Source organism: Peromyscus maniculatus, chromosome 9 (genome assembly GCF_049852395.1).
Source record: "Peromyscus maniculatus bairdii isolate BWxNUB_F1_BW_parent chromosome 9, HU_Pman_BW_mat_3.1, whole genome shotgun sequence".
NCBI lineage: Eukaryota > Metazoa > Chordata > Mammalia > Rodentia > Cricetidae > Peromyscus > Peromyscus maniculatus.
This window is the reverse complement of record NC_134860.1, coordinates 98689934-98704073: the sequence shown is the minus strand read 5'-3', so window position 1 is coordinate 98704073 and position 14140 is coordinate 98689934. Positions and strand designations below refer to the sequence as shown.

Below are 14140 nucleotides of genomic sequence, written 5' to 3'. Positions count from 1 at the left end.
AGATCTCAAAGTCTGACATTTTGATCATTCTGTCAGTCTTAATTATTGCTATACTCTTCTGTTCACAACTGCTGCCCACCATGTAAAAATACTTTGGATTGACTAAACAGTTCTGAGTCTTTATTATTTCCCAAATGAAAGTCATTGAAAAATGATGCATCAAGAAGACTCCAGTCACCTTTAACATGCTGTCCCTGATGTATCTCTGTTTGTGTAGACCATTCTGAGCTTATTGTGAAACTCAAGTTTACTTACAGAACAATAAAAACTCACAGCTACCATTTCAGCATAAATTCATTTATTTTTTCCTATATTTACAATCACTATAAGATGAAACCTATGTTGTTTTCTGATTTATTTTGACCATATTCTCCTGTAAGAAAGAAACACTACTTTGTTTTCTGTGACTTACTTTCTCCTGGGTTTCTTCTTATTCCTCTTTATTGTTCTTCTCAATTTCTATTGTGGGCTTATTTTTCCTACCCATTCCTTAAGCATTTACATGCTCTATGTTGACCCCATCATCTTTCAATTACTTTTTCATTGAAGTTGAAATTTCAATGACATTCATGGTTTCAGTATCCATTTATGTGCTTGCTTTCTAACCAAAAATTGTGCCCCAAACACAAGAGCCACAGTCTAGCCACTTCTTAGAAATACTATATAGATTTCTTACAAGAAATTTGAGTTCTACATGTTCCACAATCATTTCACCTAAAAATTTATTTTTCAATTGAATTCTCTCTATATATGAGTGACACAAAAGTCTTGACATTGACAGAATCTCAAAATAGGAGTCATTTTGGCTGCTTCTTCTTATTCATTTCTATATTTAATTATTCCCAGAGCCTCATATTGATAAAAGTAGTTTTTTTTACCTCTGTTACATCTATTTCTCCCAGTTATGGTGTGATTTTATTCGTACTGAAATGTGATTTTATTTATATGTTAATAAATAAAGTTGCCTGGGGGTCAGAGCTAACAGCAAGCCATAGCAGAAGCCGGGAGGTGGTGGCACATGCCTTTAATCCCAGCATTTGGGAGGCAGAGCTATGTGGATCTTTGTGTGTTCAAGGATACAGTCAGCATGGAGACACACACCTTTAATCTCAATACCAACCATAGAAGACCTGGAGTTCTGTATAGACAGGCAGTGATGAGGAGGTCATGTGGTTGGGTTTATAACCAATGGGAAGGCAGAACAGAAAGTCAATTAAAAAAAACAAACACACAGGAAGTAGGCCTCTTTCTGAGGGGAAGGACAGCAGTGGCAGTGAGGGTAAGAAAGGGTTCTTAACTCTTAGCTATTGCTCTAACCTCTTGGGTTTCAACTCTGCATTTGGCTCTGTGTTTCTATTTTAAGACAGTTACATCTATACCCAGTATCAGTTGTAATTTCATCAACTGATAATAGTTGGTGTTTTCTATATGAAAACATTTCCAAGTAAATAGGCCCTTGTAAATATCATATGTGATCAGGACTCTTAAACTAACTCAAAATTCATGATTGTACTTTAACTAGTATAATTTGGGGCCATAAGTCATTCATGAAATGCAGAACTATAGTTTTCAATTTCTACCAGGGAGGGGAAAACCAGTAATTGTGAGAAAAAGATTATAAATATGCAGTAAAGATAGATTCAGAAAAACAACAACTCTGAATGAGTTGCAGTGTGTTTAAAAATACATAGTCTTGGGAGAGAGAAGAGAAAGAGTATATAGAGTATTAGATTAAAAATATAGTTTTAAAATAATAAAATCCTTTAAAAAGGTGTGAAAAAGTATAATAAGGCACATAAAGACTGAAAATACACAGAGAGTCTGCATTCTGTATGTTATTGTGTTGTCTTTAGATTTTTATGATTGCTAATGAAGGAATGACAGCTGATAAGACATATTAGATCATGAAAACTTCTGGACTTATATATTTAAAAAATGTCTTGACTTCAAAATGGAAATTGCAAGGTATGTTACTTTGGAGAAGAGGTTATGCTTTTATTTCCACAGGAAATGAGAGGCTGTAGAATTATTCAAGGTTAAAGATGATCAGGTTCGATCAAGGAAGACTCCCTGAAAATCCTGGCTACAGACATAAAAAAATAAACCTAGCAAAACTACAAAACACATAATGTGTATTTAACCTGGTCATGCATAAAACAAAAAATCATCTTTGGCTGACTAGTGCAATGCATAGTCTGTACTTGTTTTAATACAAATATGTATGTTACCTTAAAAAGTTTATGTATTTTCACAAACAAGGGTACAAGATACCAATAAAAACAGGTGGCCCATGTGATCCAGCATCCCTAACAGCTTCAAGGCTACTGACTGAGATGATCTAGCATCACAGAATACTCCAGCCAATAACTAACATTGATCCTGATTTTCTCTAGGTTTCTCCAAAGATACCAGCACCCACAGACAATAGGAAGTAGTCTAGAGAATGACACACACATTTCCAAAATATTGGTTATAAGTGTTTGTTATCACTTAAGGGAGTTTGGTTATAAGTTGTTATTGATAATCGAAAAAAATACCCTAAAACTAAACATGGGAGATTAGATCTTAGGGATCTTGTTTTGAATAGAAAAAAGGGAGATACAGAAATGATAGGATAAAAAGGTAGATTATTGAATCTACTTTTAAATGAAAAAACTACTAGTCTAAAATATTTCACATTGGTATGGGTTTCAGTATATTGATACAAATTTAAAATTAATTTTGCTTTACTATATGCATATTTCTACTCTCGTTTGGGCTATTGTGTTTATACAACTCATTTAAAAATGCAATGTATAATTAAGAAATACAAATTAACAGTCATCTATAATAGTCAAACTTATAGTCATAGTAGGTATGTTTTCAAGGTTGTATACACATATATTTAGATAGATATATGGTATTCAAACACTTCAAAGACCTACAGAATATGGCATTTAATATGCTTAATAACCTAAAGTTTTTCATGCTGGTGAGCTATATCTGCTCCTGGTAGCACCAATTTACTTCAGACAACACAATGTGTAGCCATAAATTTTTCTGGTCCCACCTGGCCCCATGGTCTCATGTTTCTCTGGTCTCACAGCTGCTTATAAAATAATCATTCAGAGGCTTAATATTAATTGCAAATTATATAGCCTATGGCTCAAGCTTCTTATTAGGTACCTCTTATAACTTAAATCAACCCATAACTATTAATCTATGTATCACCACATGTTCCATGGCTTTATCTGCACCCCACTATGTGTTGCTCCTTGGATGGTGGTTTGGTGTCTCACCTTACTCTCCTTTCTCTTTCACTCTTTCTCTTGCATTTTCCCACTTAGCTCCATCTTGCCCTGCCATAGGCCAATGTGGCTTTATTTATTAGCCAATGGGAGTAACATATATTCACAACATACAGAAAGACATCCCACAGCAATAACGGGCATTGAAGAAACTCCCAAAAACTTCCCTTGCCTTTGTTGCTGACAGTATAGTGTCCAAACTAGACCAGCAGGATGCAAAAGAAATCAACTGCGAAACTTTGTGAAGACAAGGTAAAAAAAAAATCCTTCAAAGTTCCCTCAAAAAAAGTCTGTCAGATATACTAGGCCTATAGGCCAAAGGTGGATGGCCCAATGTTACAGAAAATCTTTGGGTGACTGTCTAGGCAGCCAGATGTCCCTGTTGTTAGGTAACATTTCACCCTTCTGGGGTCTTTGATGGAGTTGAAGGCTATATATTCATAGTTAAAGTTTTCCTTAGTTATGATAAAAGGTAAATTAAATATAAAACTTTAGACTCATAAAGATAAAATAGATAATAGAATATTTTCTCTAATTTTGCCAAAATCAAATGGACTAGGTTTTATAACAGTAATTCTTACTTGATAACTGTTTGGTTGTATATAATTTTCCTATGTTAAAGTTAAAACCTTCCTTTCTAATTAGACAAAAAGGGGAAAATGTGGAATATTCTTTTATATTGAGTGAATATATGTCACTGTGATTGGTTTAAAAATGAAGCTGACTGGCCAACAGGATAAGGTTATGTGGGAGAGCCAAGCTGAGAATGCTGGGATGCAGAAGCATGGAGTCAGGAAAGTCAGTCACCAGTCAGACACAGAGGAAGCAGGACGTGTACAAAATGAGGAAATAAGCCATGAACCCAGTGTTAGACCTTAGATAAGAAATATGGGTTGATTTAAGTTGTAAGAGCTAGTTAGTTATAAGTCTGAGCAATCATCAGAGCATTTATAATTAGTACTGAGTCTCCATGTCACTTATTTGGGAAATGGCAGACAGGAAAGAAAAGCCCACCTAAAATCAATAAGAACAATTATCAGGTATTGTCTAAATAAAAAGAAATGGTTTTAACTTTGTCACAAGATTATATACAAGAAGAACAACTATCAGGTAAGAATTACATTTACAATGTCCAGTCCATTAGTATTTGGCAAATTCAGAGAAAGTAATCTATTATCTATCCTGTCTTGGCGAGTCCAAAGTTTTATACCTAAACCATTTTCTATCATAATTTGTATTCCCATCCTAAAAATATCTTTTTAGACCTTAAAACATTTTCTTAAATAAACAACCTTAGTTTTTATGTCTCTCAACCTCATAAACTTTACGTCTCTTTTGTAAGTTTCTTTTTTGAATTTGGTAACAAAGAAAACAGTGCAGCTAACTTGTCTTCAACCCCATCAGAGACCAGTGAAGGATAAAATGTTACCCGAGTAAATAGGAAGTGTAGAACAAGGAACTTCCAAAACTAAGGAAATGACAGAATAGCTAGATGCATCTGAATCAGCCAGTAAGATACCCTTTCATATTATGGTAAATTACAGATTGTGGAAACTGTTTATGAATTATTTCTAATGGCTGTTGTACAAAATATTGACACAAAGTGGTGCTGTTTAACATTTATTATGGCAAGACCCTCCACTGATATCTTCTAACAGGTTGAGAATTATTACAAGTGGATACCATGAAGGCAAACTTTTCTTTGTCCTGTTCTTATAAATCAACCACTATAATAGACAATCCTTTAGGAAATAAAGAAAGCAAGGGAATTTGAGACTATAAAGAGTCTATTGGCTGAATCACATTACTTATGGCTCTTGGATCTGTTACCATTCTCATTTTCCAGATTTCTTTTGAATAACAAATATAGTAGAATTCTAAGGATTGGTCAGTTCTTCAATATGTTGAGCATTTAGCTGTTCCTGTACCAGGTGTTCTACTGTCTGTAATTTTTCTTACATCAAAGGCCATTATTCCACCCACACTGGTTTGTCAGCTAACTATTTTAAAGGTAGGTCTTAGGTACCTTTGAAAGATCAACAGCTAATGTGCCCTGCTTATGTACAACCTAATGGTCTGTGACTGTTCCTGATAATACCTTTTAATATTTTTCCCAGAAGTACTCTTTATGTTATGCTTTGTTTCTGAGATTGGAGGAATGTTTCCATTGCAGCAACAAAAATCACATCTCCATAATGTTATGTCAGTCACATAAGGCTTTAATTTTCCTATCTGTCCTTCTGGCCCTACACACTCAACCCATCTAGTACTTTGTTTTACCTTAGATAAAGTTCCAGTCCCTAGAAGTTGAATATTTACCTCCTGAAGAGGCCAATCTGAATGCCAAAATGTTGTTGAAATTATTGTTACATCTATGCTCATGTGTTCCTGGGTCCTAAAGGCTCCCTCAGGGGAGGGAGTGTGAAGGTGCAGTGTCAACGGCACAGACATCAGGAGTCAGTTGAAGGCAAATATTTATTTTTTTATTTCATTCCCTGTTTATTCAGTAACAGGGAATGCCTTTTATACCCACTTCCTCCTCCTTCTCCTCCTCTATAGAAGGCCTTTTGGGATTTCTTTCTTTGGGGGAAGGGGGGCGGTGGTCCTGGCTTAGCCAGCTGCCTGCTGGAGGGGGCATATAAACCTAGCACCTCCCACCATGGTAATGGAGCTTTGGGGGACCAGAGGTCCCCTCTTCAGCGCCTCCCGACACTGCAGTGTCTATGAAGCAGGCTCCCAGGCACTGAAGTCTCCTGATACGCTGACAAGGCACTCAAGGTGGCCCATCATAAGAAATATGGCTCCAATGTCCACCACTTCAAAAATATGTTCCAGCAGATGGGCACCACTGCAGGACTCCATGACCAAGGCCCATGAGCCTCTGAGTGAGGCATGTGCCTGTCCCTCCTGAGAGCCAGTAGCCTGAAAGAGGAAGTGGACCACAGCACCCTGATCAAACAGGACACCAGCATGTCTGAGCCCTTAAACCGCTTCAACTCCAATCCTGGCCCTCAGTGCAGGTGGTTCCGCACCCACTGTCAGGGCTGCAGGAGATGCTTTAGCTGTTTGAATGGAGCATCCACCCGACCTCACGTGGCTACAAGGAGGCCAGGGCTTGGCAGCTGCTGAGGCAGGAGTGTGATGGCCTGCAGCACAGGAAGCTGAATATCATGGTGCGCTTCTACAGCAGCACCAAGGCTCTGGACAAGCTGGATGCTGATGCTGTGTCGCCGATGGTAAGCTAGCTCAGCTCAGTGCAGTTTTTGAGAAAGCCTAATTGAGGACTGTCCTTCACAGTAGCTACCCGCCTCCACTGGGCCGCAGGGGCACCTCAGGTCAACTAGAAGCTTGTCAGTAAGTGGTCTCGGGTGTTGCAGACACCACTGCTCCTTCCTGCCCCATTGGGGATGCTGTGATGAGAAGGAGCATGGTCCTGGAGGGCAGCAGCCCCCCCCCAGCACCAAATGGCCCCTGCCTGAATGCTGCTTAAGCTGCAGGAGGTACACAAGATCAAGCAGGTGAGGGTTGAGGAAAGTGGGCAGTCTGAGGCCAAGTCGGCTCCTGGGGAACTGATCCAAGCCTAAGTGACCATTCATGCAACCTTGGAGAATACCAGCACCTCGGCCACCACAGTCAGCCCCGTACTCAAGGAGCCCAAGGCCAAAGTGGTTCCAAGATGAGGCCGCTTCAGTGGCAATACCAGAGAGGGGAACAGACAATGGTTGGGTGCCAGATTTGGCACTTGAAGAGGTGGGTGAGTCCTAGAAGGAGGACTTCTCACAAGTGGACTTGGTAGACTTAAATGCCTACAATGGACCCAGGGAGGACTCTGAGGGCAGTGCCCTGGAGGAGGAGGAGGAGGAGGAGGAGGAGGAGGAGGAGGAGGAGGAGGAGGAAGAGGATGAAGAAAATGAGGAGGATGGGGAGCCTATGAGTCAGAGTCAGGATGTGTGGAGATTCCCAGTCTCTCAGGGAAAAGGACCAACCCCAAAAGATTCATTTCAGCACCACAGTGATCCAAGTATTCAGCACCTACTCTAATGAGGATTATGACCGACAGAATGAGGATATAGATCCCATGGCAGCCTCTGTGGAATATGAGCTAGAGAAACATGTGGAGAGGTTGGAGCTGTTTTCTGTGGAGCTGGAGAAGGACTCTGAGAGCCTGGGCATCAGCATCATTGGCATGGGTGCTGGAGCTGATATGGGCCTGGAGAAGCTAGTCATCTTCTCCAAGTCCATGACTGAGGTTAGCACAGCCCATCAAGGATGGAAAGATCCAAGTAAATGATCTATTGGTGGAGGTGGATGGAACAAGCCTGGTGCAAGTGACCCAGAGCTTCATAGCCTCTGTTCTCAGGAACACCAAGGGCTGAGTGCAGTTCATGATTGGCCAGAAGTGGCCTGGAGAATGGAGTGAATTAGCCCAGCTAATTCAGCAGACCTTGGAGCAGGAGAGATGGCAACTGGAGATGATGGAGCAGAGATATGCCCAGTACAGAGAGGATGGGGAGGAGACAGGAGAGTATGCCACTGATAAAGATGAAGAACTGAGTCCCATGTTCACAGGAGGCAAGATGGCCATTGAGGTCTTTCAACTAGCAGAGGATGAAGATGCACTGTCCCCTGTGGTGATGGAGCCAGAAAAGCTGGTGCACAAGTTCAAGGAGCTCCAGATCAAGCATGCTGCCACCGAAGTGTGGAAATCCATCAGCTGAAGCAGAAGTTGCAGAGTCTGGAGCAGGAGAAGGGGTGCTGGCAGGTGGAGATGGCCCAGCTGGAGCAGAGTGTGGAGGAGAATAAGAAGCAAATGGAGAAGCTGGAGGGCTACTGAGGTGAGGCCTAGTGTCTGAGCTAGGCTGTGAATAAGCACCTGTAGGAGACTCAGGCCCAGTATCAGGCCCTGGAACACAAGTACAGCAAAGCCAAACATCTCATCAAGGACTACCAGCAAAAGGAGATGAAGCTCCTGAAAAAGAGACTGCCCAGTGTTGAGTACTAGAAGAGTTGGAATTAACTAGGTAGGAGGAAATGAACAAGTTTCTGGACAAGATCTCAGGACTAAAAGGATACCTGCAAACACTGAGAAATTCCAATTCTACTTAACAGGAATCACTCCTTGACTAGAAAATAATAATCCCCTCCCATTATGCTCAACCCCTGTTCTCAATCCCTACCCTGGCCCTACCAGCCTGGGGCCTGAATATCTCCTACACCTGCTTCCCATCCCAGGAGGGATAGAGCTGACCCTTGAACCAGAGGCTGGATCTGGTCCTACACTGATTTCTCATGTAACCTTGGTTGAGATAGGGGATGGTTGAGAGCTAGCCTAGGGAAAAGGATGAATCCAAAACACCTCTAATCCACTCCCCCTTTCTTAGGATGGGCAATGGCTCTCAACATCTCCTTGTGCCTCCCCTCTCCCAGGTGCCAAATAGCCATAGTGTACTCCTGGACCTGTCCTGCAGCCACTCAGGGGTTCAGGTTTTCTTGGTTTACTCTTTTGGAGACTAAGGTTGCTTGCTGTTAGCCTGCCTTCTAAGTGAAATCAACTCAGTTTCCCCACTTTAACCACAAATTAGGGCTTGAACCAAGGGAGGTGAGACCCCCCTCAGGTATCCTCCCCTTTCAAAATCCATCTCATTTTACTACTTCCACAAAACCTGCCCCAAGCCTATGCCATTTGGGAAATGGATGTTACACATTATGCTCCTTTTGGCAATCTTAGATATGTTCATGTGATAATAGATATCTGTTCCTCCTTTGTTTATGCCCTTACCCTTTATGGGGAGAAAGCCATCAATGTTATCAAGGCCTTTAAGTTGACCATGATAATTATGAGGGTACACTGGGCACTTAAGACTGACAATGGCCCTGCCTAGCCTCTTAACAATTTAATGACTTTCTGGGGTCTTGGAAGAGTCTCATACAACTGGAATCACCTACAATATGCAGGGACAAGCCATTGTGGAGAGCACCAACAGAGTTCTTAAGGAGTTGTTGGCCAGGACTATCTTGTCAGAGGCTAGGGGAGATCCTCACCTGGCATCCTCTTCCATATGAACTATCTCAGTTTTGATGACAAGGGGTTCAGCCTGGCCTACAAGCACTGGGCATCTCTGCCAAGGAATGCCCCTGCCCCTGGTGAGATGGAGAGATCCTATCTCCTTCCAATGGCAGCTGCCAGCCCCCTTGGGAAAGGGTATGCTTGTGTTTTTCCTCAGAGTGCCACTATGACAATATGGGTCCCAGCAAGAGATATGCTTCTGGCCACAGATCATCCTGCTTCCACCAAGGAGGAAATGACCCAGGATGGATAATGTATATACTCCTCTTTCTTCCTCTCATTGCCCCTGTAAAGAATGAAGACATGTGGACCTTAGCTCTTCCTCATTTTGTGTGAAGCATTTTGAGATAAGGAACATTAGTTTTGCAGGCTGCGAGCTAGCTGAATATATTATAGGCCCATGGTCAGCTAAGTTTCTATATTTTTCATTACAACTAACACACAAAATTTCCCAATTAACTCAGACAAAGGCAGAGGTTATGGCCTTTGACTCTATTTTTTGAAAAGATTTGGTATAATATAAAAAACCTGTTTGATCCCTCCTGGATTGTCACTTATATTTTGATTGGCAGGGTAGTGGTTTTAATCTTTCTCCTTTTTTAACAAAATGGGTGGCCACTAAGGAGATTCTACATGTGTTAATGGTTCTTAGATATCCAACTCATAGCCCTCCACAGGAGGTTATGCATGCCTGAATTTCTGAAATCCAAAAGGCTACTGCCTGATCCTCCCCACCTGGGGTGACTCCCCAGGGATGGACACTCTCAAGGGCTGATAGTCAAAGACCAGTAAGAGCTTGTTTGGCAAGCCAACCTAAGACAGGCACAGTCCAGTTACTGAGCCCCTTGAGGCCAGGCCAACAAGGCAGGAGCAAAGAACTCAGACTCCCACTGGGCATCCATGCAATAAAATAAAAAGGGTGGATAATATGTTGTAGGACAGGCCCACATGGTAGAGGAAATTGGCTCAAACCAGTTGCCAAGATGTGCACATAACATACTTCCTTTTGAGCCAACTTGGAGTCTGGCTGAGGGCCTAGCAACAAGCTCTGGCAGAGGTCCTAATGGTGCCTAGCTAATGAGGGGTGACCACCAATGTCACCAGATCACTGTCAGAGCTCCTGATCATGCCTAGCCAATGAGGGACAAACATTCAATGTCACCAAGTATGTCTAAATTTTTCTGTCTGTGTCTGAGTATTTTTCTTATTTTCAATAGTAAGCCTTTCCAAGGCTTGTGTCTTATCAGTAAAATTTTCATATATGGCACAGTTATCAAGCCATAAGTATAAAATATAAATTACCAAACTGACAGCAATTACAATCTGCATTATGTCAATCTCAGCTAATTTGGTTATCCCTTCATTTATTTTTTTTCCATGTTCAAGCTATCTCTAGTAGCACTATACAGAGTCCCAACTCTTTGCATTGTGAGATTTCCCATTCTTAACATGGGAAAGATTTTTCTTTTTAACATTATTACATAACTCTCTCCTTAAGAATTTCCTAGGTGTCTCACCAGATCTGCCAACTTCACAGTTTGTCTGCAACAGTGACAGCAGCAGCAAGCTCAAAGCCCCTTCCACAATTCCAGAGCATGAGCCTGATCTCAAAGAGTTCCTATGAATGGCATCTTAACCTGGAGCAGAGCCTCATGAGTGTGGCAGCACTGGCTGGTGTGGCTTCTCTGTTTGTATGGTTATTCCCCACACTGGAAGGCCAGAGGTTGTTTTTCCATCTGCTTAGCAGATGCACCTGGATCTCCTAATATTTTTTCTACTGTTATCAGCTCTGTGGCCCAGCAGTCAGGTCCCCACCCCTCAGGCTGCAGCCTCATGGGGTTTCTGGTCCAGTTGGCAGAGAGCTGCTGCCACCAAGTGTACTTTTTAACTAAGTACCTATCAGTCGATTTACTAAGATTTGGGGGTTAGATGTTGGTGTGAAAACCCTATACTTCAGTGGGGCTGTGAAGCAACCAACTGACTTTCTTTTTGCCAGAGACCCAGCAATAGAGCATGACTCCAGCTTTCCCAAACTCAAAGCCCCACAAAACTCCAAGTCTATCCTCCTTCCTGCATATCACTGTATCCATCTTCCTAGCTGCTCCATACTTTCTATGGCTAATTCCTGTCAATAGTTGCTAGCTTCACCCCTTGGTGAATCCAAGGTCAATTTTATTAACATAGTCTTGGGTTTTATAGTGAGGATCTTAGGAAAGAGAAACCCACATTTACTGTTGAATAGGTGCACACATTATGCAAATCAGTGTGAAAGCTTCTCAAAAAATTTTAAGGTAAAACTATCATATGACCCAGCTATACTTCATCTGCAAGGACTCTATTCCTGACAATAGAGATACTGCATGTCCATATTCATGTGGACTTGACTTACAATAGTTAAAGCAGCATTTTTATTTGACTTAAGGACATTTTGGGCCTTCAGCTATCTACTATAATTGGCTTCTGTTTTATGGGATTCCATGCCATCTAAAAACATACTATACACACACTAGATTTACTGATGGAGTGTGGTAGTTGGAATGTAATTGGCCCCCATGATATAGGGAGTGACACCATTAGGGGGCGTGGCCTTGTGGAGAAGATGTGGTCTTGTTGGAGGAAGTATGTCACTGTGAAGGTATTCTTTGAGGTCTCATATATGATTAAGATACCATCCAGTGTTACAGATCACTTTCTGTTGCCTGCAAGATGTAGGACACTCAGATAGTTCTCCAGCACCATGTCTGCCTGCACTCTGTCATGTCTCACCATGATGATAATGGACTAAACTTGTGAACTGTAAGTGAGCCACCCTGATTAAATGTTTTCTTGTATAAGAGTTGCTGTGATCCTCATGTCTCTTCCCATCATTAGAAACTCTAGCTAAGACATGGAGGAATGACACTTCCAATAAGACAGAGCTCTTATCCTTGGGTATGTCTTATTTTTCAGTGTCTGTCCCTGTAATGCCATTTATATTGTGGATATATCTAAATATAACTATGTGCTTTCAAAATATTTTTTTCTTTTTTTTTCCTCAAAGTTTTGCTATTTTGTGGTTTAAAATTACAGCATGGATAATTCTTAAAAATAGTTTCATCTTTATAAGAAGGCTGAACTGTCTAATAAGAATGTAATTTTTTTCACCAAGAATTAGAAGACCAAAATATGTTAGTCTAAGAAACTCTTTGGAAATCATCTTTTAATTCATTCAAGGGCTAAGTTACATGGTGGGGTTTGAGAGGAGAGTCAGTGTGCTATTTATAATTTCCCCTCTTGAGTTAAAACTCCCAGATCAATAATCTGATATGTTATTAAAATTCTACTAGAAAAGCCTCTCATGGGTTGCATGTTGTATCCCTTTCCAAACAATATTTTCTAGAGTTGCCTTTTGTAAATATATTTACTTAGATGTGAAACCATAATCATATTTACAAAGTTGAATGCTCAGATCTTAAAATAATTAATGGTAGAAAATGTCATTTGGTAGGGAATAAATGGTTTTTAAAGCTCTCTTGGTTGAATATGACCATTTTTAAAACCAAGCAAATATAAAGCAAGTATTAATTTGTTAATTCATGATACCTGGGAAAACAGGTCACAGAAATAATTCAAATATAAAGATATATCAGACTGCAGCATTAAACAGACTAATATTTATTAGAATTTTGCCCCATATACTTTACCTCAATATGGCTTTTAGTTAGACTCTTGTAGAAAATGAATGTCTACCATTGACAGATAGGGCTAGTTTCCTGCCTTTTTTCTTCCATATTTATTCCCTGATGATGAGGATATTGGTAGGATGAGCAAACATTCCTTTAACATAAAGAAATAGGTATATAGAGGTGGTAGGGTTTCAATAAGAAATATCATACCATGGGCTTTGTATTTGAATATATGGTTCCTAGTTGTTGGCATTCTTTAGGAAGACTCTGGAACCTTTGGGGGTAGTGCCTTGCTGGAGGAAGTAGGGTACTGGCTTCAAGGGATTGATTTCTTCTACTTCTAGTGTTCTCTTTCTCTTCTTCCTGTTTGTGAATAGAAATATGATCAGCTAGCAGCTTCCTACTCTTATTGCTTGCATCCATACTTCCCCTGGCATCATGGACTATTCCCCTGGAACTGTAAGCCAATATAAATTCTTTCCTCTCCATCTTGCTTTTGGTCATGGTGTTTGCCACAGCAATAGAAAAGCAAAGAGGACCAGAGCAAATGATTATGACTATCTTAATGGTGAGTTCTATATTTTAGAAATTTACTGTTGACCATTATGATGGTTCCTTTCCTGAGTACCCCAACTCTTGACTATCATTTGAATAAGCAAAAGGATACACATGTTTTACACTGAAATTGAAGTAGACTGAGGAAGACAGGAGAGCCATAGCAGAGTGAGACTTTAGTTTAAGAGATAAAAGCCAAAATCTGTAGTATGTAAGCTAAGGTAAGCAATGAGTAGTTGAAAGGCTACAAAAATAATTATCCCAATGAACACATGGAAAGTTAGGTTTGTTTTCCTTTTATTACAACTCTCTTCAACTGGCTTATGGCTTTTCTTGGTCATTGTCACATTTTTGGGATATTTAAAGGCAAGCTATATATAGAATTGAAATAAAACAAACCAGAAAGGACAATGGTGTCATGTGTAGGCATTTCTCAACAAGTCTTCAGTGGAAGAGGAATGATAGAATACAGGATGGGAAATTTAAACTACAATTACTTTGAGGAGAAGGAAGAAACTGGCTGATAAATTGTAAAAATATGTGTCAAACATCTTTGTCACCACCAT

The 14140-nt window shown here is 40.4% G+C and overlaps 1 pseudogene; it reads left to right on the top strand.

The window, feature by feature from the left end:
- Window positions 1–5946: 5946 nt before the first annotated feature.
- On the top strand, window positions 5947–8393 carry LOC102905254 (neurabin-2 pseudogene; annotated as a pseudogene).
- The last annotated feature ends 5747 nt before the right edge of the window (window positions 8394–14140 follow it).